Source organism: Cibotium barometz, chromosome 3, assembly GCF_041138505.1.
Source record: "Cibotium barometz isolate CiBa-2024 chromosome 3, ASM4113850v1, whole genome shotgun sequence".
In the NCBI taxonomy this organism is placed as follows: domain Eukaryota; kingdom Viridiplantae; phylum Streptophyta; class Polypodiopsida; order Cyatheales; family Cibotiaceae; genus Cibotium; species Cibotium barometz.
Genome location: NC_141048.1, coordinates 27,659,518 through 27,683,018, shown reverse-complemented (window position 1 = coordinate 27,683,018; position 23,501 = coordinate 27,659,518).

Genomic DNA, 23,501 nt, shown 5'->3' with positions numbered 1-23,501 from the left:
TAGCCACTTGGAAGTTTTATTTCTTGCCACCTCAACGTCTAGAAGGCTAGAGAGAAGTTGGCCGCTTCGAAGGCGTGAGGAAGGGGTCGCCTCGAAAAAAAAAGAGAAGAACCGGGTAAGAAGGCGCTGCAGAGGATCGCCAAAGAGAAGGGGCCGCCGAGAACAGAAAGGGAGAATCGCCTTGCTGCAGGTGCTGGGAGAGAAGAGCAGTGAAGCGCTGGTGGTCACCAAGGGTACAAGGGGCCTCTCTGCTGAAGGACGCCGGGCGGATATAAACTTGGTAAAATCGGGTAAGAAGGAAGGCGACAATTTTGCTACAGGCACTGGAAGAGAAGAGCGTGGATAGGTGGCTGGAGAGACTGCTTGCAGAGGTGCTATAGCAGCTATTACGAGGGAAAAAAGACCGCCAAGTTTGAGAGATCGGGTCGCTGAAGAGAGAGAGTGGACCGCCTTGCTGGGGCAGCCCCTAGGGTGATCGTGCAAAGGGAGAGGTGTTAACGTGTGGAAATACCTTGTGAGCAATGGCCCGGAGTGAAGGCGCAGTGCTGGAGAAGGTCTGGAGTCGCCTGGTATAGCAAAGAGCCTGTTGGTGTGGTCAGCGCGACTGAGTTGGAAACCGCCTCATTAAAAGTAAGGGTGATCGTGGAAGAGCTGCAGACGTTGGTAGCCGCTCTGTAGAATATGGCCTGGGAGCTAAAATTGATTTGAGTGAGAGCTAACAGGTGTGAAGGTTTGGTAGACGGTGGGCTGGTGATTCTAGGTAGCCGCCGTGTGGAAGGCCAGGTGATCCAGTGAAGCAGCTCCGACCAGCGGGTAGAGGACAAACGTGAAAGAGGGCTGGCTGCTGACGGCGACTGAGGAGGTGAGTGGCTGACGCCCGGATAACAGTGAGATGGCCGCCTAGTGGTTTTACTTGGGGGCTCTGCAAGTGAACTGACAGGTTTGGTGTGGGCCGTGTGAGAAGGGTGCCGTGAAGAGCCGCCGATGATGTCTTGAGTTGATGTGGCTTGGGCTGGATACAAGAGGAAGAGAGAGCTGCAGTGTGAAGAGTGAGAGGAACTGACGAGCTGAGAGGCTCTGGTGTTAGCAAAGCTGCTGGTCTCGGCACACAGAGAGTGGGAGCTGCTGAAGTTGAAGGTTAGCTGGTGTGGGCGCCTTCAGAAGAGAGAGTAGCTGGTTTTGTGTGGGCGACGATTGCAGGCAGAGAGTGGATGCTGACCAGAGAGAGAGCCTTGGTTTTTTTTGTGTGTATTGGCAGTATAGGTGCTGATGTGATCAGGTTGTAGCTCGACAAGCTTCTATCACTATTTCCTGTATTTGTGTTTGGACAATTGTAAGTTTCCCTCTGTACTCCGTTGATTGAATTGCAGATTAAGCAATAGAGGTGTCTTGCTTTCCCGATTTGAGCCTGTGGTGTGTGATGGTGGTGGATGAATGAGGGTATAGGAGTAGGGAAATGAGGAAAGGTGTGGTCTACTGCTGATTTTCTTTCTAGCTGGAGAAGCTGGTGGTGCCCCTTGTGCTTGTGAGTGTTCCAAAGGTGGTGAGTCGGCGAGCTATAGTGGCCTTCTTATGTTTCTGAGCTGCCTCACACCAAGCACGTACACCACAAGGGGAGCTATCTCATACCCCTAATGGATGAATGTCAAGGCACAATCCTAAGCCACACAAAGACTGTGGATAACAAAAAGGAGTACTTCTAGTACATTCACTCACTTGCATATGCAGTTGGTGAACCACATGGAGGTTAAGGAAAAGCTGGAGAGCTCCACCACTAGGACTTCACCCACTACATCACCAAGCATGGAAACAAGGTAATGAACCCATACCTCCTCACACAAATTCTAAGCCATGCTAGTCCCATTACCTGAAGAACCTGAAGTGGTCCCCATAGAGCAAGAAGTGTTACAAAGAGAGTTGGAAGAGGGATCAGTAGTCCTTGAAGCTACAAGAAAAATTGGTGTCTCATATTGGTGTAATCTCTCTAGAGAATTACCCTAAGAAGAGGATCAAGAAGATGCCTCACCAGCGGCCCCATTCGGATTCGCCAACCACATCTGCTCATGGTGATGAAGGCCATGAGAGCACCGTCATGGAAGCACCAGTCTCCAACCCACCATCCACTAACCCTTAATCGAGAAAGATTTCCATTACTCTTCCTTTGAATTTCCCACTTACATTCTCACCCTTGAAGGAACCATTGGACGGCTGACCAATCCTATGCAACACAAACCAAATACAGAAGGTTCTACTGTAGACCCCATTCTAGATCTCCCAGCTCCAAAGTATGAGTAGATCACAATGTGTGATAATCCACTTTTGAAACCTCATCTAATGTTGCAAGCTCGTATTGAAATTACCCCATTCAACCTGTTAAAACCCTAAGATCTCTCTAGATAATTGTTATGCATAAACATGCATAAATCAAGCATAAACTCAACCACCCAACCACCCCTGAGGAGCCCAAGGGATGCACACATGAATAATAAATGAAATACATCATACCTCTACCTTGATGTCCCATACCATCAACTCCAATCCAATAGCATGTAGCTAAAGTGTGAAATGGTAGATGAGTAGATATGGACCTCTACACAAGAGACCATAACCCAAGCCTCCAAGCCTCCAAGCCCCAAGCTTCCAAGCTCTCAAGCTTCCAAACCCCCTTGAGTGTGCCCCATGCTCCTAATATATAGGACGGCCCTCAAGTGACTCTTGACTTTCCATTTCCCATGTGTGACCCTTGGATGCCTGACCCTAACCTTAACCCTTAAGGTTAGTCCTAACCCATGCTCCACTAGAGCTTGTTCCCATGCTCCCATGCTCCCATGCTCACAAGCCTAATGTGGGTTAGCCTCCTAGTATATGCACACATAATGTGTATATAACATAGCACACATAATGTACATATAACATACTTCCCCTCTCTCAAAACATTGCACTCTTGCAATGAAAAGAAGGAGAACTGCACTGAACAATCTCAACCAACTCCCAAATCGAATCTTCAATTTCCCTATCTTTCCACCTAATTTTAACCTCAGGGAGATAAGTCAACTACAAAGTTTCCTTTCCCTGAATTCATGTACCTTATTAGGTTCATGTGGAACATAGGATAAATCTTCAACTTCAACGAGTTCTTGAGGAGTAACTGTGTTATCCTCACCTCCCAGTTTCCCTTTCAATCTATCGATATGAAAGACTGGATGAACTCTAACAATTGGAGATAGTTTTTAGTTCATACGCAACCGTGCCAACCCGATGTATAACTCGAAATGGACCACAATATCTAGGAGATAAATTCGAGCATTTTTCCATTGACAAAGTCTAAGAATCTTTAGGAACATTAAAATAAACCAACGCTCCTGGTTCAAAAGACCGAGATGAGCGTCCCCTATTAGCATAAAACCGTGCCCTATCATGAGCACTCCTAATAGAATCCCGAGCTTCGGTCAGCATTTCCTGCATATCTCGCAAGAAATCCCTCAATGCATCAGGGTTGATACCCATACATAAGTATGCACGGACTAAAAACCAATAGTCGTATATTTAAAACTGTTATAGGCAAATTCCATTATTGGAAGATATTTTTCCCAATATGATGATTTTCTAAAAACATATGCACGAAGATATACACTATAATCTGATTCATACACGCTCTGTTTGCCCATCAGACTGCGGATGATCAGAGCAATTCACATTCAAAGTAACTTCCTCGCGCTGTAAATCTTTCGGAATAAAGTAGGAAAGCATGGCATTTAACAGCATAAACCAGGGATTCATTGGCACCCCAACATACCCACATCTGCATATGGAATAATCGACGTCTCAAGTTACCCATATCAACATAGAGAGTCATCAACGTCCATCCGTAAACCTATCAAGTTGATTGTGTAAATCACCTAAAGTACGGAACTAGAGAAAGAAATGCCAACAAAGGAAGAATCCAAATTTCCTTATCCGAACACAACAAGATAAACATGTTTGAACTTTAAAGAAAGAGATTTCAACAAGTGAAAATGTCGACGAGATTACCCTCATCAAAACATGCAGGCTATAGATAAAAGAAGTTTATCTAAAGAATGCCTTCTAGTGAATTTAGAAAATAAGATTGTCTTTGAATGTTGAGGTCAACATGCTAAGTGATGTATCAATGCAACAAACTTGAGCCCAAATTATCCCATAAGATAATATATGTGAGGGATCACTAGCGTCCCATACCACCATGATACTACCCATACATACCTTAACAATTTGAAACTCCCTAGTATGCCGTCTAGAAAATATGAATAAAATCCTGTATAAAAAGAATAAGATGGCCTTATCCAGACTTTCACATACTAAACCTGTCTCTATATACTTGAGACTACATCAAGGAATAACTCCTTCTGAGTACATCATTTAGAAAAGAAATTGAATTATTGGCGCCTTTCTAATGATAACTACCCAAAACACAATAAAGTTAGGATAAAAAAATAACTCACCTAGATATATAAGCAACTAAGTATCTGAGTTGGAATATATACAAGAGTATAAGAAATATACTCCAAAATTATGTGCAAAAAACGAAGACAAATGCTACCTTCAAGGCACATAAAGTTATCCAAAAGATCAAAAGATCCTTATAAAACCATGGATAACATAGAAGCTCCTTAAATCCATAAAAACAATAGTTGATCATAAAAATCAATGCATGCCATCTAATGGACATAAATCATGCCAAAAGAAGCATTAAAATTGGTGGCCAACTCATCAATCCGGAGTAAATGAACGTTGTGTTGTTCAAATAAAACTCCAAAGTAAGAAAGTGAAACACATGTGTAGCACTCAATAAGAAAACCCAAGACACAAGTGATCTAGGCAGAACCTGATGAGTCCATGTAAAACTTGAAAAATATCCAATAAAAGTCCACCAAAACAAACAAACCGATCAACTGACCCATGATAGAGGCTTAAGAAATTAAGCACAAACCACACTTAAAAAAGTGTAAAATAAATTATCATGGAAAAGTGTCAAAGGTGAAACACACTTTGAACGTAAATTATAGCCACATCAAAAGAAATTAAGGAACATGTCCAAAAAGAATGGCTAAATAATGGTAAAAAATTATGAATACATCGTTTAGAATTAATCCAAACATAAATATCCATTAATACGAGATATAATCATATTAATAATATGCGAATAACCCGCATCTATCTAATGTCAGTACGAGAAAACGTACTTCAACATTAAATAACTCTCAAAAATATTAAATTCTCGAGAAAAAGATTTATCATAATTTTTTCCTAATTTTTTCTAATTTTCTAGGGCCTCAAAATATAACAATTTTGAATTCCACCAAACCCATCTTATGGCATTCCAAACCTATATTTTTCCAAAAAAAAATTAGCAATTAAATTTACCAAAATACCATTGATATTTAAAAAATACCAATTTTTAGGATTTCTAAAATAATTTTAGAATATTCCTAATTTTTCTTGAGAATCCCATCGTTCACGAAATTTCCAATTCTGCCTGAGAATTCTCAAATCCAATGAAAATTTATAATTTTAATGGATTTTTCTAATTTTTTGGATCAAAAAATATATTTTTAAAGGAATTTGAATGGTCACGGGCGCCCGAATGGACACACCACATGCCAAACACCAACCCCACATTTTCTCGAAATTTAAAATAACCTTTGTCTAATTTTTCACTAATTTTCAAGAATTTTTTAAAATTTTTAAATTACCCCGAACGTATTTAGAATACGAACGGTCATAAAATTTTGGAATTCCAACGGTTTTCCCGGAATACGAAAAGCCAAAAGTTTTGGGAAAATAAAAAGACAAAAAAAAATCGGAATGTGAAAGGTCAAAAGTTTCCCGGAATACGGAAGGTCAAAAGTTTTTTCGAAATTTGGAAAGCCAAAAGGTTTCGGGAAAACGGAAAGCCAAAGGTTTTCCGGAAGATGAAAAGCCCAAAAAAAAAATTTCAAGAAGAAATTTTCAGAGAATTTTCAGAGATTTTTATCTCAAATTTCACATTTTTTGGCTTTTTTCCAAGCTTTTCCAAATGAAAATAACTTGAAAAATATATCTTTTCCTTAAAAAAAGTTTTTTTTTCCAAAAAAAGCTTATAAGCTTTTAACTTAAAGCTTTTAAAAAAATTTATAAGGGGGGGGCGACTTTTGCCCGCCCCGCGGCGGCTGGTGCTGCGCAGCCCCCCGCCCACCATTGCCTGTGCGTGCAAAAGACAGAGAGGAGGGAGCATAATCCTCTCCTCTCTCTTCTCTTCTCTCTATCCTCTTAATACCCACTCCAACATCTCCCTCTCTTCTCTACTCTTCTCTGTTAGAGATTACAGAGATGATTAATTACTTATTAATCATAATTAGTGTTTAATTATGATTAATATTTAATTAAATTATCTTATTTAAAATACATTCCCATGTACGAGAGAGAAATGGAGGTAAAAAATTCAGATTTTGAGGAAGAGAAGAACTTTATGCACACGGTAGAGAACTCACGCATCAATTGACTGCCCCACATTGCTTTTCAGCAAGAAAAATTGGCAGAAAATTGAAAACATGCCCGTGGAAAACCCGCAAAATGCATTTAAAAATACATTTTTTACCAAAAAAAATGCTCAAAAAAATCCTAAAAATTTAGAAAAAAAATTTTAAAAATTCTAGAAATTCAGGAAATCCATTTTATCAAAAATATCCACCATAAACTCTATGGTATTTTTGTAAAAAAATCCATTAATACCCTATTTTAACCATAAAAATAGGAAAAAATAGCATTAACTCACGGAATTCCCCCGCAACATCGATTCGTCCATTGAATTTTAGTAACACACGTTCCAATCACCATATCGATGATCCACGTGCAATTCATCAACACAAATCAACAAAATAATATTTTATTAGTAAATATTAAAATTTACTAAAAAAATCAACAACAATTAATTAGAGATTGCTCTGATACCACTGTTAAAACCCTAAGATCTCTCTAGATAATTGTTGTGCATAAATCAGGCATAAACTCAACAACCCAACCACCCTCGAGCCCAAGGGATGCACACATGAATAATAAATGAAATACATCATACCTCTACCTTGATGTCCCGTACCATCAAGAGGTATAACTCCAATCCAATAGCATGTAGCTAAAGTGTGAAATGGTAGATGAGTAGATATGGACCTCTACACAAGAGACCATAACCCAAGCCTCCAAGCCTCCAAGCCCTAAGCTTCCAAGCTCTCAAGCTTCCAAGCCCCCTTGAGAGTGCCCCATGCTCCTAATATATAGGAGGGCCCTCAAGTGACTCTTGACTTTCCATTTCCCATGTGTGACCCTTGGATGCCTGACCCTAACCTTAACCCTTAAGGTTAGTCCTAACCCATGCTCCACTAGAGCTTGTTCCCATGCTCCCATGCTTACAAGCCTAATGTGGGTTAGCCTCCTAGTATATGCACACATAATGTGTATATAACATAGCACACATAATCTACATATAACACGACCCCACCACTCCATTCCAAGCCAAAGCTTATGCCACAAGGATACATCCATCCAATGGACCATACCCTCTAGTGGGTAACAAGCCGGAAGCAAGAGAATTGGGACACATGGAGAAGTAAGAATCTTTCTGGTCCAATTTTGCTACGAGCTCCTGCATTGCCAACCCATGGGCTAGCAAACTTGCTCAAAATATGCAGTCACATTATTGATCATCCATGCTAAGCAGTGGAGATGCAAGCATACAGTCGACTACGAAGAAATACAGATGGATGTTGATGGCCAAGTTACGATTGCCAACTTTGGTATCCATCCAACTTGGAGAGTAACCTTCCTTGCCATCAAAGGATATGCAGATATATACATGACATCTCCAAGGTATGCGAATGTGGACCCCCTATACATGCCAATTAAACACCACTCCACGGCATCTCCAAGGTATCTATTTGTGGACCCTGTATACCTCCCACTCAAATAAAGGTTCAGGGAGTTCCACAAAAGGCATGCGCACAACTCCCACGTCTTTTACAAATTTCCTTACTTCGAGCATAGCTCTATTGATTCATTGAACCAACGGCCACAATTCAAGCTTTTACAACTGTCAAATGCTTTTTCAAATTTCCTTACTTTGAGCACAGCTCTTTTGATTCATTGAACAAATAGCAACAATTCATGATTTTATGACTATCAATACATGGTAAACAATTCTAGATCCTGCCATTGTGGCAATTGTCAGGTTTTTTAAGCTCATCATCCTTCTCATTGACATTCAGGATGATTATGTCCATAGCTATAATAGGGAAGGAATGTTTTTAAATCTCAACAAAGAGCAGTGGCACTATGTATTATTATCATCGCCTCGCTGCCTTCCCTTGTACATGCATACTTGTACATGCATACAACATTTGAGGACATGACTGACATGAATTTTTGAAAATCACTCTATTTCCTATGACTCACACTACGTGTCCTCCATACAAGGAAAAGCCGCTACAAAAAATATATAGGCCAGCAAGCCCTATGAGGGCAGTAGATTCTAAGAATACTATTTGAATCAAGTAGGGGGGGATGTTAACTCCATTTTGGGTTAACTTAGCATCTCTGCATTACATAAGAGAGAGCACAATAAGTGTCATGAAAAAGCACTCTCAATATTGCAATTTTGAGAATAACTAGCTATGCTACAAAACCGTTGTCACTTGTAAGTATCTAGTTCATCTTTCATTAAGTTTTGGGCACCCAAGTGTGAAGAATAAGAGCCAGTTTTATAAATAACATTATTCTCATAATATGAAAGACACAATCCCCCTTTGTGCCAATTGAGTCTAGTCCTATCTCCTTGCTCTTGTGTGTCTATGGTGTGTGTGTGAGAGAGAGAGAGACAAAAGAGATAGCTACATTCTTGGTGCATGTTCCTCTTATGCTTGGATTCTTGAGTGTGAAAGTAGAGAGGAGTGAATATCCTTGCATGGAGAATGGCAACCTCATGGTGATAGCTTGAGGAGGAGGCAAGAGAGTGGTGCTAGCTACTACCACTAGCAAAGCTTAGAGTCTAATGAGATACAAGCTTGGATACCGTAAAATTTCCCATGACAAGTTAAGGTGAGCATTATCCATTGCACTAGGAGAGGGATGGTGTAGCCTATAACATCCATGCCACTAACTAGAAGAGGGATGGTGTAGCCAGTGACTAGACCCACATAGCAAGACACCAAAGCCCAACCCAAAACATGGCTCGTCTCCCGGGGAAGCTTAAGGATACTACATCAAAAAAAAACAACTACGGCTATCCAAAGCAATGCAATCAAAGCATCAACAAAAATGTGATACCCAAAGATGGTGGGTGCTTTTTCACACACTTCTAGTGGCCCAAGGGTATTACAAAGATAATAGAAGCCTTTGGGTCCCTAAAGTCACACCATCAATTCCCTTAACCTCTTCAGTCTCAATAAAAACCAAGAATAGATGGCAATGGCAACCCAAGGATACCAACACCATGGAAACCCCATGTGTAACCCTATCAAAGGTTAAGGTAAAAATTAGCCAGCTCCATGACCATCTCCAAACATACCATGAACAAGATATTCCTTCCACCTCAAACTTAGAAGCCTATGATTTAGTTGAAGCCTTGAACAACCCATTTCCCTAATAAAGGTGACAAATGGTGGGTACCAAAAGTAGTGCTCCAAGCACAAGGTATCTCCCAACTTAGTCCAAGAATAACATCTCCAATGTACATATAGGCACTACATACATTGTAATGGAATTGTTATAATTATATTTCTTCAAGGAGGAAAGCATGAAAAATGCACAAGTTTGCACACAAACACAAGGTGTTAAATGGTTGTTGAATGGGTGTTGAATGCACAAGTTTGAATGGGTTATAAACAAAATCAAAGAGCTTGTAAAGGGGTTTGATTTTGTTTACAACCCCTTTACAAGTTTTCTTCACTTCATCATGCCTTATCTTGCAAAAGATGTGTGAAACCTTAAAATTCAAAAAAAAATTATGGCAATTTTGAGGCTCTAAAAATTCCAACAAAAAGCAGAAATGTATATTAATTAAATGTAACATGGTTGAAATATAGGACAAAACCAGGTAGTGGAGTGCAATGCCAAGGATACTTGTTGCGTAGTAGCAAGAAAAGAAAATGCAATGAGCTAATTGATAAAAAGGGTAGAGGGTGATTATTAGGGGTGCCAACACCCTATTTTGAGGGTCTCATTGAGATTTCTTCAGGTCCTAAAAAATAATTTGTGTGGTTTTATGGTAGCAACATTGATCATACATGGGAGCCAATAGAAATTGCAAAGGAGAGACCAGGAAGGCATCCTATTTTATGGCCGATTGCAACTTGCACATCCTTGGATATCATGATGGTAGGGTAGTGGTGGTGACTAGGGTGGTTGACTAAAGAGATGGAGGCAAGAACCAATAGGGGTATAGAGTTGATGTCCATAATTCATGGCTATAATTTGGTGGTTCAAAATGAGCATGTGGAATTTACTTTATCAATAGAAGGAAGCAAGAAAAATTAAGAGACCTATTTAGTAGTGGCTTCTACTTTTCCTTCATGCACTTGTGAGGAATTTTAGAAGCATGTTTCAGAGGATAAAAAATACATGCCTTGCAAACACCTTTACTTTGTCTACACAAAATAGTTTCGGTTAGATATGGTCCACCAAAAGTTTGTTCGCCAAAAGCTGCATGCCTTGCAAACACCTTTACTTTATCTACACAAAACATCTTGAGTTAGATGTAGTTCACCACCAAAAGTTTGTACTCCTACCAATCAAAATACTGATAAAATTTCTATGTTTCAGCATCATGGTAGGTAAGGAGACCCACCAAGATCCACTATACGCGGAACCTAGCTCATCAACTTCCTTGAATGTGGTGAGGACAGGACTCCCAAGAAGAAGTCCAAGGGGAAAGCCAAGCAGGTACACCACAAGGGCAGCTATCTCAGACCCCTAATGGATGAATGTCAAGGCACAATCCTAAGCCACACAAAGACCGTGGGGATAACAAAAAGGACTTCTAGTACATTCACTCACTTGCATATGCAGTTGGTGAACCACATGGAGGTTAAGGAAAAGCTGGAGAGCTCCACCACCAGGACTTCACCCACTACATCACCAAGCATGGAAACAAGGTAGTGAACCCATACCTCCTCACACAAATTCTAAGCCATGCTAGTCCCATTACCTGAAGAACCTGAAGTGGTCCCCACAGAGCAAGAAGTGTTATAAACAGAGTTGGAAGAGGGATCAGTAGTCCTTGAAGCTACAAGAAAAATTGGTGTCTCATATTGGTGTAATCTCTCTAGAGAATTTCCCTAAGAAGAGGATCAAGAAGATGCCTCACCAGCGGCCCCATTCGGATTCGCCAACCACATCTGCTCATGGTGATGAAGGCCATGAGAGCACCGTCAAGGAAGCCCTAGTCTCCAACCCACCATCCACTAACCCTTAATCGAGAAAGATTTCCATTACTCTTCCTTTGAATTTCCCACTAACATTCTCACCCTTGAAGGAACCATTAGACGGTCGGCCAATCCTATGCAACACAAACCAAATACAGAAGAATCTACTGTAGACCCCATTCTAGATCTCCCAGCTCCAAAGTCTGAGTAGATCATAATGTGTGATAATCCACTTTTGAAACCTCATCTAATGTTGCAAGCTCGTATGAAAATTACCCCATTCGACCCCACCACTCCATTCCAAGCCGAAGCTTATGCCACAAGGATACATCCATCCAATGGACCATGCCCTCTAGTGGGTAACAAGCTGGAAGCAAGAGAATTGGGACACATGGAGAAGTAAGAATCTTTCTGGTCCAATTTTGCTACGAGCTCCTGCATTGCCAACCCATGGGCTAGCAAACTTGCTCAAAATATGCAGTCACATTATTGATCATCCATGCTAAGCAGTGGAGACGCAAGCATACAATCGACTACGAAGAAATACAGATGGATGTTGATGGCCAAGTTACGATTGCCAACTTTGGTATCCATTCAACTTGGAGAGTAACCTTCCTTGCCATCAAAGGATATGCAGATATATACATGGCATCTCCAAGGTATGTGAATGTGGACCCCCTATACATGCCAATAAAACACCACTCCACGCATCTCCAAGGTATCTATTTGTGGACTCTGTGTACCTGCCAATCAAACAATGGTTCACGGAGTTCCACAAAAGGCATGCGCACAACTCCCACTTCATTTACAAATTTCCTTACTTCGAGCACAGCTCTATTGATTCATTGAACCAACGGCCACAATTCAAGCTTTTACAACTGTCCCAATGCTTTTTCAAATTTCCTTACTTTGAGCACAGCTCTTTTGATTCATTGAACAAACAGCAACAATTCATGATTTTATGACTATCAATACATGGTAAACAATTCTAGATCCTACCATTGTGGTAATTGTTAGGTTTTTTAAGCTCATCATCCTTCTCATTGACATTTAGGATGATTATGTCCATAGCTATAATAGGGAAGGAATGTTTTTTAATCTCAAGAAAGAGCAGTGGCACTATGTATTATTATCATCGCCTCGCTGCCTTCCCTTGTACATGCATACAACATTTGAGGACATGACTGACATGAATTTTTGAAAATCACTCTATTTCCTATGACTCACACGTGTCCTCCATACATTGGATTCTTGAGTGTGAGAGTAGGAGGAGTGAATATCCTTGCATGGAGAATGGCAACCTCATGGTGATAGCTTGAGGAGGAGGCAAGAGAGTGGTGCTAGCTACTACCACTAGCAAAGCTTAGAGTCTACTGAGATACAAGCTTGGATACGGTAAAATTCCCCATGACAAGTTAAGGTGAGCATTATCCATTGCACTAGGAGAGGGATGGTGTAGCCTATAACATCCATGCCACTAACTAGAAGAGGGATGGTGTAGCCTATAACATCCATGCCACTGACTAGACCACATAGCAAGACAGCAAAGCCCAACCCTAGACCTAAAACATGGCTCGTCTTCCGGGGAAGCTTAAGGATACTACATCAAAAAAAAAACAACTATGGCTATCCAAAGCAATGCAATCAAAGCATCAACAAAAATGTGATACCCAAAGATGGTGGGTGCTTTTTCACACACTTCTAGTGGCCCAAGGGTATTACAAAGATAATAGAAGCCTTTGGGTCCCTAAAGTCACACCATCAATTCCCTTAACCTCTTCAGTCTCAATAAAAACCAAGAATAGATGGCAATGGCAACCCAAGGCTGCCAACACCATGGAAACCCCATGTGTAACCCTATCAAAGGGTAAGGTAAAAATTAGCCAGCTCCATGACCATCTCCAAACATACCATGAACAAGATATTCCTTCCACCTCAAACTTAGAAGCCTATGATTTAGTTGAAGCCTTGAACAACCCATTTCCCTAATAAAGGTGACAAATGGTGGGTATCAAAAGTAATGCTCCAAGCACAAGGTATCTACAAAGGGCAATAGAAAATGTAAGCACCCAAGGGGAAGGTCCCAGCAGTTAAAGCCATGCCACCGACTATACCACCTAGCAAAACACCAAAGCCCCAACTCCAAATCTAAAAAATGGCTCGTCTTGGTGGAAACCTAAGGATACTATGCCATAAAAAAACAACTCTGGCTACCCAAAGTAATGCAACCAAATCCAAATCGTTAGAACAAGACAATCCCGACAAAAATGTGCTACCCAAAGATGGTGTGCTACTTTTTGCGGTGGACTTGTGCTTTGCAAATGTCTGCCATCTGATATGTTGAGATGAATTCTTGAGTTTTGTGTGTTGGTACCCACTAGTGAGGCTAGGTCAAGTCACTCAACTGGTCTTGTTGATACAAGTTTCTACATACAAGAGAGTGACTTCTAATTTCACAAGATCCATGGAAAACTTGGTTGTCCATGATGAGGATTCCACCTTAATTGAAGAGGCTCCTTGAAGTTTGGGCTTAAATGTTTTAGAAAGATTATTGGCATTAGGGTTAGAATCAATAGTGAAGCAATGTTTGGCAAAAGGATATCTTGTGGGATTTTTGAAGTTTAAGTATTTTGTGCTCTACAAATGAAATTTGGCAATGGAATATTTTGAGTTTAGAAGTCGCCATTGATGATGATGAGGATTGGTCTTAGACAACTTCATTGTTGATATGGCATGGCAATTAACACTAATAAGCTTTAAGAATAAGAATAAATATAAGCAAGGTTTCAATTCCATTTCAAAACTCCAGACTTAATAGGTTATGATTACATGAAAAGTTATAGCTCTCGAAGGAGCATCTCTCATGATTCACCCATCAAATTGCTAAATCCACTTATGCTTCCCTTAATTACCTCCTACACCAGACGATATCCACCAATGATGAGAGGATAACTCTTTTGAGGAAAGGTTGGTGAAGTGGGCATGGTAATGCACTTCATCAACACAGTTCTTCTCACCACCAAGAAGTATAATCACTTCTTTAGAATAAATCAGTAATGTAGACATCTTCTTTGGCGAAGATCAAGTGGTTTAATCCATTCCCATCCGAGTATCACTTCTTCTTAGAGTTCAACTATTGCATCAACAATGCATCCTAGCTATTAAAAATAACAATGCATCCTAGCTATTAAAAATAAGGAATACAAGGAAGTTTAATATCTTTGTCAGTATGTGATATCTAAATGTGTTGGTTCAAGTGTTGGTAGCTGACCTAAAGGTTTCCACATTTCAAACCTCATTACATTAATTTAATGCCTTGGGTACATGGGGGTTTGCTTCAGCCCCATTTACCGTGGTCAGTACTAAGCCTAACCTTATTCTTGGTTACTTTCCTGTTTATTGGTGAGGACTAAAACTAACCATATTCTTGGTTACTTTTCTTTTTATCACTTGAGGAGGATCTTTCAAATACTTACCACATGCATGTTCTTTAGTTTTGAACTCTTCTGCTCCATTTTTTATTAAGGCCATGTTACCATGGGGTGGTGGAACCTAGTAAGGGACATCTTCACCCAACTTCCTCCAAGAATAACATCTTAATTCAATGTTCCTATAGTGTACCTATAGACACTACATGATGGAACTTACATGGGACATCTTCAGCCAACTTCCATAGGATGTCTTCTCCCAACTTTCTCCAAGGATATCTCCAATGTACATATAGGCACTACATGCATTGTAATGGAATTGTTATAATTATATTTCATCAAGAGGAAAGCATGAAAAATGCACAAGTTTGCACACAAACACAAGGTGTTAAATGGTTGTTGAATGGGTGTAGAATGCACAAGTTTGAATGGTTATAAACAAAATCAAAGAGCTTGTAAAGGGGTTTGATTTTGTTTACAACCCCTTTACAAGTTTTCTTCACTTCATCATGCCTTATCTTGCAAAAGATGTGTGAAACCTTAAAATTCAAAAAAAAAATTATGGCAATTTTGAGGCTCTAAAAATTCCAACAAAAAGCAGAAATGTATATTAATTAAATGTAACATGGTTGAAATATAGGACAAAACCAGGTAGTGGAGTGCAATGCCAAGGATACTTGTTGCGTAGTAGCAAGAAAAGAAAATGCAATGAGCTAATTGATAAAAAGGGTAGAGGGTGATTATTAAGGGTGCCAACACCCTATTTTGAGGGTCTCATTAAGATTTCTTCAAGTCCTAAAAAATAATTTGTGTGGTTTTATGGTAGCAACATTGATCATACATGGGAGCCAATAGAAATTGCAAAGGAGAGACCAGCGAGGCCGATTGCAACTTGCACATCCTTGGATATCATGATGGTAGGGTAGTGGTGGTGACTAGGGTGGTTGACTAAAGAGATGGAGGCAAGAACCAATAGGGGTATAGAGTTGATGTCCATAATTCATGGCTATAATTTTGTGGTTCAAAATGAGCATGTGGAATTTACTTTATCAATAGAAGGAAGCAAGAAAAATTAAGAGACCTATTTAGTAGTGGCTTCTACTTTTCCTTCATGCACTTGTGAGGAATTTTAGAAGCATGTTTGAGAGGATAAAAAATACATGCCTTGCAAACACCTTTACTTTGTCTACACAAAACAGTTTGGGTTAGATATGGTCCACCAAAAGTTTGTTCGCCAAAAGATGCATGCCTTGCAAACACCTTTACTTTATCTACACAAAACATCTTGAGTTAGATGTAGTTCACCACCAAAAGTTTGTTCACCTAGTGGCATTAAGAGGCCATGTACTCCTACCAATCAAAATACTGATAAAATTTCTATGTTTCAGCATCATGGTAGGTAAGGAGACCCACCAAGATCCACTATACGCGGAACCTAGCTCACCAACTTCCTTGAATGTGGTGAGGACAGGACTCCCAAGAAGAAGTCCAAGGGGAAAGCCAAGCAGGTACACCACAAGGGCAGCTATCTCAGACCCCTAATGGATGAATGTCAAGGCACAATCCTAAGCCACACAAAGACCGTGGGGATAACAAAAAGGACTTCTAGTACATTCACTCACTTGCATATGCAGTTGGTGAACCACATGGAGGTTAAGGAAAAGCTGGAGAGCTCCACCACCAGGACTTCACCCACTACATCACCAAGCATGGAAACAAGGTAGTGAACCCATACCTCCTCACACAAATTCTAAGCCATGCTAGTCCCATTACCTGAAGAACCTGAAGTGGTCCCCACAGAGCAAGAAGTGTTGCAAAGAGAGTTGGAAGAGGGATCAGTAGTCCTTGAAGCTACAAGAAAAATTGGTGTCTCATATTGGTGTAATCTCTCTAGAGAATTTCCCTAAGAAGAGGATCAAGAAGATGCCTCACCAGCGGCCCCATTCGGATTCGCCAACCACATCTGCTCATGGTGATGAAGGCCATGAGAGCACCGTCAAGGAAGCCCCAGTCTCCAACCCACCATCCACTAACCCTTAATCGAGAAAGATTTCCATTACTCTTCCTTTGAATTTCCCACTAACATTCTCACCCTTGAAGGAACCATTGGACGGTCGGCCAATCCTATGCAACACAAACCAAATAAAGAAGAATCTACTGTAGACCCCATTCTAGATCTCCCAGCTCCAAAGTCTGAGTAGATCATAATGTGTGGTGATAATCCACTTTTGTCACAAGGTATCTACAAAGGGCAACAGAAAATCTAAGCACCCAAGGAGAAGGTCCAGCAGAGTTAAAGCCATGCCATCGACTAGACCACGTAGCAAAACACCAAAGCCCCAACTCCAAATCTAAAAAATGGCTTGTCTTGGTGGAAACCTAAGGATACTATGCCAGAAAAAAACAACTCTGGCTGCCCAAAGTAATGCAACCAAATCCAAATCGTTAAAACAAGACAATCCCGACAAAAATGTGCTACCCAAAGATGGTGTGCTACTTTTTGGGGTGGACTTGTGCTTTGCAAATGTCTGCCATCTGATATGTTGAGATGAATTCTTGAGTTTTGTGTGTTGGTACCCACTAGTAAGGCTAGGTCAAGTCACTCAACTGGTCTTGTTGATACAAGTTTCTACATACAAGAGAGCGACTTCTAATTTCACAAGATCCATGGAAAACTTGGTTGTCCATGATGAGGATTCCACCTTAATTGAAGAGGCTCCTTGAAGTTTGGGCTTAAATGTTTTAAAAAGATTATTGGCATTAGGGTTAGAATCAATAGTGAAGCAGTGTTTGGCAAAAGGATATCTTGTGGGGATTTTTGAGGTTTAAGTATTTTGTGCTCCACAAATGAAATTTGGCAATGGAATATTTTGAGTTTAGAAGTCGCCATTGATGATGAGGATTGGTCTTAGACAACTTCATTGTTGATATGGCATGGCAATTAACACTAATAAGCTTTAAGAATAAGAATAAATATAAGCAAGGTTTTAATTCCATTTCAAAACTCCAGACTTAATAGGTTATGATTACATGAAAAGTTATAGCTCTCGAAGGAGCATCTCTCATGATTCACCCATCAAATCGCTAAATCCACTTATGAATCCCTTAATTACCTCCTACACCAGACGATATCCAATGATGAGAGGATAACTCTTTTGAGGAAAGGTTGGTGAAGTGGGCATGGTAATGCACTTCATCAACACAGTTCTTCTCACCACCAAGAAGTATAATCACTTCTTTAGAATAAATCAGTAATGTAGACATCTTCTTTGGCCAAGATCAAGTGGTTTAATCCATTCCCATCCAAGTATCACTTCTTCTTAGAGTTCAACTATTGCATCAACAATGCATCCTAGCTATTTAAAATAAGGAATACAAGGAAGTTTAATATCTTTGTCAGTATGTGATATCTAAATGTGTTGGTTCAAGTGTTGGTAGCTGACCTAAAGGTTTCCACATTTCAAACCTCATTACATTAGTTTAATGCCTTGGGTACATGGGGGTTTGCTTCAGCCCCATTTACCGTGGTGAGTACTAAGCCTAACCTTATTCTTGGTTACTTTCCTGTTTATTGGTGAGGACTAAAACTAACCATATTCTTGGTTACTTTTCTTTTTATCACTTGAGGAGGATCTTTCAAATACTTACCACATGCATGTTCTTTAGTTTTGAACTCTTTATGCTCCATTTTTTATTAAGGCCATGTTACCATGGGGTGGTGGAACCTAGTAAGGGACATCTTCACCCAAGTTCCTCCAAGAATAACATCTTAATTCATTGTTCCTATAGTGTACCTATAGACACTACATGATGGAACTTACATGGGACGTCTTCAGCCAACTTCCATAGGATGTCTTCAGCCAACTTCCATAGGATGTCTTCACCCAACTTTCTCCAAGGTACATATAGGCACTACATGCATTGTAATGGAATTGTTATAATTATATTTCTTCAAGAGGAAAGCATGAAAAATGCACAAGTTTGCACACAAACACAAGGTGTTAAATGGTTGTTGAATGGGTGTAGAATGCACAAGTTTGAATGGGTTATAAACAAAATCAAAGAGCTTGTAAAGGGGTTTGATTTTGTTTACAACCCCTTTACAAGTTTTCTTCACTTCATCTTGCCTTATCTTGCAAAAGATGTGTGAAACCTTAAAATTCAAAAAAAATATGGTAAGTTTGAGGCTCTAAAAATTCCAACAAAAAGCAGAAATGTATATTAATTAAATGTAACATGGTTGAAATATAGTTTCAAAAAAAATGTTGTTATTTCAACCCAACATGCAAGCATTAGTATTGCCGCACTTGCTAAGGATTTGATCTATATTAAATAGTAAATTGCTAGGTATATTTGAATATTTTACAAGCGAGAACTTGCTTTTAACACATCTTGCACAACAAGTAATGGAGTTATGATGATCAAGACTTTAGGAAGTGGGTATGCCTTCGCATGCTGAATGGTAGAGGGGGCCTCAATATGTTTGTACTATTTGCAAGAACTAAGGCATGAGGAAGGGTTCTTTGAGTAGCACAATAACTCAAAGAGATGCAATAAAACTCTAAGTGGTGAAAGCCATGTGAATCCTAATTGTGAGTTGTGTAAGGAGAGAGAGAGAGAGAGAGAGAGAGAGAGAGAGAGAGAGAGAGAGAGAGAGAGAGAGAGAGAGAGAGAGAGAGAGAGAGAGAGAGAAGGGGGGGTGCAAGTGGAAGAGTGGCAAAAGGGGTGCCGTGGGGTTCATGCACAAAATTAATGTATTGCACCTTACAAAATTAAGGTGTTGGACCTTATAAAACTAAGGTAGTGAACCTTGTATTAATTAAGTGGTCACACAACAACATCCACTTAATTGATGCACCAACACGCTTGTGTAAATATAACCTGTTCACTATGTAAATATTTCAACCTTTTGACGGCTATCATTTTGTGCAAGCTTTCATGCCCTTTTCAAGTTTTTCCAAATAGTCACAAGCCCTCCTCAAAGGTTTGAGCTTTGATTCTTGGTAAAACTAGAGACTATTGATAAAGCACTTCCTAGAATTAATGAGGTTTACTTCTTATGATTGTAGCACTTTACATTTGTCTAATAATAAAGATGCTACTCAATGCATATATATTCTCATTAGAAGGCACTTTTCCTTACATGTGCACTTAATGTGAAGTGATTTGAACTTGAGCTATAAACTTGTATTTTGGTCAAGACTTGGTAAAAGTTTATTGAAGCTATTAACAAATACCAAAACACACACACAAAAAAAAGACCCAAGGAATAAATTTAGATCTTTCAATTTTCTAGGTTTGAAGTTTTAAAATTGTTGACTTTTGAGATGTTAATAGTTTAAACCTCAAAAACTTGAATAAGATCCATAAGGTAATTGAACCATTAAATAGTTTTAACCTCAATAACTTGAATAAGATCCATAAAGTACTTACAAGGTAATTCAACCATTGAGAATAATGTGAGGAAAACAAAAACATATTTGCAACTCATAAAATCAAAAAGTACCACATTAATTTTAAAATTGAAGAATTGTATTTTCCAATTCCTAAATTTAGACAACACCCCTAGATTTCAAATTTGTTGAAGTTAGCGAAATTATAGCTTTAAAAACCTAAAGATTGTCTCTATGAGTTAATAGTGGCCACATGGACTATAATCTTATTTTAATGTAAATCGAGAAAAACATTCACTTGAAATTCTATACATAGACTAGAGTTAAGAGATTAGATAATTTTACTTATGGACTGGAGAAGAAATTTTACTTCAAATCTTTATTTATAGATTTGTAGACTAGAGTCAATAGATTAATCATTAACTTGAATAAGATATATAACATACTTATATTCTTAGAGGTGAAGGTAATTCAACCATTGAGAATAATGTGAGAAAAACAAAAAAAAACATATTTACAACTAGTAAAATCAAAAAGTACCACACCAATTTTAAAATTGAAGGATTGTATTTGCAATTCCCAAATTTTGAAAACACCCCTAGATTTCAAATTTGTTGAATTGAGGGAAATAATAGTTTTAAAAATATACATAGACTAGAGAGTTAAGAGAGAATATAATTTTATTGATGGACTAGAGAAGAAATTTTAGTGGATTATTTTTTTCCAAAAAATTTGGCGACTACTAGAAGGGAGCAACATACTCCGTGAGGACCCCTCATACCTTGCCCTCACATTGTAATTTTACTTGATATTTTATTTTTAGATTTATAGGCTAGAGTTAATAGATTATTGAAGTACGACGAGGCCGCACCAATGATTGAGCGAATGACTTGGATTCCGTGTTGTTGCCACGTGGCGCATGCGCACTTGTGGTGACCGAGATTCTGGATTCGAAGCTCGCGGCCAACAAGATTCCGACATAGATTCCCCCCCCCCCCCCCAAAAAAAAGAAGCAATCTTTATGTAAAGTGTGATTGGTTAACTTTTTGATGATTTCTTAAAAACGTTGTGAGATCGAAAAGCGATCTTTATGTGAAGTGTGATTGGGTGAACTTTTTGATGATTTCTTAAAACGTTCTGACCAACCTCCTTTAAAAGCAGTGGGAATGTCTCCATTGGGGCGACATATAAGATAAGATTACAAGCTGTACACATTGTACAAGGCCCATACACCATGTCTCTTGCCTTTTCGAGCTAATGTTGATCCTCCCTTGTAACCTACTACCTTGTCCTTGTCACTTCCACGAGTGCTTGAAAATTACCTTTTGAGGGACGCTTCACTCGCCTCATAAGAAAAGGATACCACCACCAAAGTCCTCCTAATGCACATTTTAGGCTAATCTATAAGTCCTCACTTGCCACCTAGCATCCTTAAAAGGGAAACAAGAAGCCCTTAACTAAATATTTTTACGCTAATCAACAAATGGTAACTTGCCAAATGGCCCCTTTGAAAGTTTGAGGACTTCAAGGTGACAAAAGGTCCTTTAGTATTAGTGTTGTGGGGCCTGCGGATACATAAGTGGCATTAAGTTGCCAAGTGTGGATTTTGGTTGAAATGTGTGCATAGCATGTTCTTAACCACAATAACACATCATTTAATTTAGATGGATCTCAATGCTTACATCTCAACTTTTGAATTTCTTAAATCTTGATTTTTTTTTGCTTAACTATTAGCATATGTATGGTCCTAAGGTGGCAAAGAGCAGGAAACATTTCGAAAGAATCCTATACTGAGAATGTTTGATCTATGAACCGTATAGTTCACATCAAATAAAGTCTCACTCACTACATTTTCTCTAGAAATTTTTTTCCAATCTAAAATGTGCCTTTTCATCCAAATGTGCATTCAAGCAACTATTTGCTAGAAGAATAATAATTTAGAAGTAGTCTAATCCAACTAAGCAAATATTGCTCAAACAACCGATGATTTTAGGCAAGGAAAAATGTCTTCTTCTGATCAAACAAGTGATTCTAATTGAAACCCATCACATCAACATTCTTTCTCCATTTGGGTTGATTCATAAACCATAGTTCCATGGGATCTTACCTTGACATAGGGCTATACCATGTTTCGCAATGATATAATGTATCCACATCGACTTATGAAGAGAATTCATCCCTCAATCTTAGCTTTGGCACAAGATAAATAGCACTTAACAATGTTTTAATTCTACTAGAAAAACATAATTGTGCAAATCATCATAATGTGCCTCTTTCGTATAACGTGTTCTAGTATGACCCCCCATTTAGAGCATATTTTTGAGTCATGAAGATAGATCATGACCATCTTTTTAATTAATAATGATGCCATGGTAAATTATTGAATTTAGAAACAAATGATGTTGTAGTCCAACATATGGTAGTAATCTTATAGCTTTTTCCCCAAGTGATTTTTATTGAACTCAATAAAACTTTTATAGTGACATTCACAAAGCTAGGTAAACTGCAATTAGCTATTTTCCTAATAAGCTATCTTTACACTAAAAACCCTATTTTTTAAACTATACTATATTTTGACCATTCTTCCAAGGTCATGTAAGAAGTCACAAAACAGCAGGAACAGAATCTTCACAATATAAAGCACTAGATTTCAGAAAGAAATGGAGAGTAAACAATATTACTACTTGCAAACTTGATTATAAACTAATGGATGTCCATCGCCCACCACCCATGTGCTTCGGGCAAAGAGCTTTGATGGTGATCTAAATAGATTCTAGATAGAGGATGCCTTACTCACAAGATCGCTTGAACACAATGACCTCAATGATGAATAAAGGATGTAGGTTGATCGTGTTGGTCAACCCATGACTTCATCCAAAATCACCAACCGACCATATCATCCGATTGGAACCATATTAAACTACAATTAATACCATTTGCGTCCTCAAACAGGCCCAACAACCCGAGAACAGTGTGTCCTCGGTTTATTGTCCAACGCTCACTATGGTCACATAGCCCGCACAAGCATGCATCCTACTTGGTAGGGTGCCAAGTCTACATATGCAATCTCCTAACAAACTAGCCATATTTGGCCATCATCAAGTGTCTAAACTAAAAACCGCCAAGAACAGCTACTCCTCATAGGGCACATCCATCGTCTACCAATGGGAACACGAGGCTGGAGCATTGAGTAAATGCTTTTCCAACGAGTCCAGCATTTTTGGCTTGTATATAACAATGCCACCCTACAA